Below are 3981 nucleotides of genomic sequence, written 5' to 3'. Positions count from 1 at the left end.
TAGGTCCGAGTCGGACGTGGAGTTCAGCTGGCAAAGCTGGAGGTCTGATGGAGCTCCAATGTTCCCACCAGACAGGTAATTTGGGGCCAATGACAGGAGACAAAGAAAAACAGGCACCCATGTTTAGTTAAAGAGACAATGACATGAGTCCCAATGTGGTTATGTATGCATTTGCTTATTAATATTTTGATGAAGAACCAAAGTGTGATTTCTTATCTTGACCCAGAACCAAGTTTGTCACAAGAGACTAGAATTTGCAAATATGCTATAAAAGAGTGACTATTGTGGCAGAATTCAACCTTTCAGCTCCCCTTCTCTTTTCAAAAATCACCACAAGTTTGGAGTGTTGTGATGCTTATAAAAATCCATATAATTACCTAAATTAAGGTGCATATCTCCCCTCCCCTAATTTGTGGCAGCTAAATGAGTTAATGGGGGGTGTTTCCCCATCACACCATTTTCTTGTTGATGTAGATGCATACCAGAATACACATAAACATCCCTATTTTCACGGCCTCCGGTCGGAATCATTCAAGGCACGTTGTAGAATGTCAGGGAAATAGCCTTTTAAAAGGCACAATTTCTGTAGCGCCATTCGCAGCGCTACAACACTCCTTTGAATTAATTCCTCCCTCCATTTTAGTAGGGGGAGGAAATGTTTGACTATATTTGACTTGATTTCAGGACTAGAATTCATGTACATTACTATAACAAACATTAGAAAAATGGCTTTTAAAAATGAAACTTTATTACTATGTTGTGAGCAAAAGACCTGGGTTCAAATATGTGTATTTGAATATCTGGTATTTCAAATAATTTCTGTGTACACAGCCCAAAACAAATACTTTTATTTGATTATTTGAATGGTTATTTGTCAAAACCAACTTGTATGTTCAAATACTTATTTCAAATACTATTTTGAAATACCTGGGATAAATGCATGGGAGTGTATTTGAGTTAGTGTATTACAGTTTTTCAAATACTTTCCAAGTGTATTTCCAAATAATGAAAAGTATTAAACTACTTGTCTTGTCAAATAAAATATATCTGAATACATACTGCAAAATGTATGTGAAAGTAATTGAGATTTTTGAAATAGTATTTGAACACAGGTCTGTTGAGCAAGCACAAAATTGATTTTGAATGTATTTTAACACTGACAGAGGGAATGTCTGAAATGGCACCCTACTCCCTACGTATGCTACTTTTGCCCATAAAAAACATTATACAAATAAAACAAGTGTACTACATAGGGAATAGGTTGCAATTTCAAATGCAGACGGACTTACTAGTGGTGACGCGCACTTCCCCACCCTGGGCTCCCCAATCCGCCCTCATGTCCCTGGGAGACAGAAAGGATATCCCCTCAGGATACTAGTTCCACTAAGATGGTCCTCCACAGAATGTTCCAACAAGCAACTGGTTCAGCAACTTGTTCCACCACAAATATAAGTCAGAGACTTATATCATGAAAAATGTATCTCCTCTGAGAAAATGTCCTCTGTTGGTCTTCCTCTCCTCCCCAAAAAACTTTACCGGTATAAAACCAGTTACCTCAGAAAATGTCTGCCAAAATTGCGATTTGAGTAAATACTTTCGTCAAAGTGTTTGCCAGTTGTTTTCTGGTTCCTTTTTTGCTCATAATATACAATAGAATGCTCTCCTTTAATCTGCGCAGATGACAACCTCTTTAGGGTCATCCCCTCCGGAGTCTGACTCCCACAGGCCAGTGAACTGGGTTAGCGTTAACACGTGGCTATGCCTCTATGCCTCATTCACTAACACAGTGAACTGATCAATGACTACAGCAAAGAGCCGCCGACAAATTAAATCAATCGCAAATCACGGATAACAACAGGAAATGGGCTCAATGTTATTACATTGGACATTCCTGTCACTACATTCAAAGGACCCTTTCAGTTTTGCTATAAGTATCACACAGTCACCGAAAAAATGTTGTGATGTGTGGGGAACTCAACCTCAAAAACAGCACGTAAAACACATTTGACTTTTCCTAGAGTGACCCCAACATTAGAAAAAGTGAAACATGGCCTTTGTTCATATTTCCATGAAAGCTGTACACCACCAGGGTACAAAGATTGTCTTAGGGTTATTTTTGACCCTGCAGTTATAAAATCATTTACATACCGCAAAAACCACAAAGGCACACACACACAAAGAGAAATTGAGATTATGTGTGCTACTTATTGAACTCAGACAAAACTAAAACTTTCTTGTGCATGTGCAGCATCTCATCCTCCATGAGGCGCTGTTGCGCCTTCTTCACCATGCTGTCTGTGTGGGTGGACTATTTCAGTTTGTCCGTGATGTGTACGCCGAGGAACTTAACATTTTCCACAGCTCTGCACCCCCCACAGTAACTGGCCCCAAGGCTTTCGACTCTGTCAGTCACCTTATTCTTATCGGCAGACTCAACAGCCTTGGTTTCTCTAATGACTGCCTCGCCTGGTTCACTAACTGCTTCTCAGAGTTCAGTGTGTCAAATCGGAGTGCCTGTTGCCCGGACCTCTGGCAGTCTCTATGGGGGTACCACAGGGTTCAATTCTCGGGCCGACTATTTTCTCTGTAAATTTCAATGATGTCGCTCTTGCTGCGGGTGATTATTTGATCCACCTCTACGCAGACAACACCATTCTGTATACATCTGGCCCTTCTTTGGACACTGTGCTAACAAACCTCCAAACAAGCTTCAATGCCATACAACACTCCTTACGTGGCCTCCAACTGCCCTTAAATGCTAGTAAAACAAAATGCATGCTCTTCAACTGATCGCTGCCCGCACCCGCCCGCCCACCTAGCATCACTACTCTGGACGGTTCTGACTTAGAATATGTGGAAAACTACAAATACCTAGGGTCTGGCTAGACTGTAAACTCTCCTTCCAGACTCATATTAAGCATCTCAAATCCAAAACTAAATCAAGAATCGGCTTCCAATTTCGCAACAGAGCCTCCTTCACTCATGCTGCCAAACATACCCTCATAAAACTGACTATCCTGCTGATCCTTGACTTCGGCGATGTCATTTACAAAATAGCCTCCAACACTCTATTCAGAAAATTGAATGCAGTCTATCACAGTGCCATCCGTTTTGTCACCAAAGCCCCATATACTACCCACCATTGCGACCTGTCTGCTCTCGTTGGCTGGTCCTCGCTACATATTCCTCGCAAAACCTACTGGCTCCAGGTCATCTATAAGTCTTTGCCAGGTAAAGCCCCGCCTTATCTCAGCTCACTGATCACCATAGCAACACCTACCCATAGCAAGTGCTCCAGAAGGTATATTTCACTGGTCATCCCCAAAGCCAACACTTCATTTGGCCGCCTTTCCTTCCAGTTTTTTGCTCCCAATGAATCGAACGGATTACAAAAGTCACTGAATTTGGAGACTTACAGTTGAAGTCAAAAGTTTACATACATGTAGGTTGGAGTCATTAAAAACTTGTTTTTCAACCACTCCACAAATGTCTTGTTAAACAAACTATAGTTTTGGCCAGTCAGTTAGGACACAAGTAATTTTTCCAACAATTGTTTACAGACTCACTGTATCACAATACAGAAGTTTACATACACTAAGTTGACTGTGCCTTTAAACAGCTTGGAAAATTCCAGAAAATGATGTCATGGCTTTAGAAGCTTCTGATAGGCTAATTGACATCATTTGAGTCAATTGGAGGTGTACCTGTGGATGTATTTCAAGTCCTACCTTCAAACTCGGTGCCTCTTTGCTTGACATCATGGGAAAATCTAAAGAAATCAGCCAAGACCTCCAAATGCCTGAAGGTGCCACATTCATCTGTACAAACAATAGTACGCAAGTATAAACACCATGCAGCTGTCATACCGCTCAGGAAGGAGACGCGTTCTGTCTCCTGGAGCTAAACGTACTTTGGTGCAAGAAGTTCAAATCAATCCCAGAACAACAGTAAAAGACCTTGTGAAGATGCTGGAGGAAACAG

This window comes from Oncorhynchus tshawytscha, linkage group LG24 (assembly GCF_018296145.1).
Source record: "Oncorhynchus tshawytscha isolate Ot180627B linkage group LG24, Otsh_v2.0, whole genome shotgun sequence".
Taxonomy (NCBI): domain Eukaryota; kingdom Metazoa; phylum Chordata; class Actinopteri; order Salmoniformes; family Salmonidae; genus Oncorhynchus; species Oncorhynchus tshawytscha.
Note: the sequence above shows the minus strand (reverse complement) of the source record.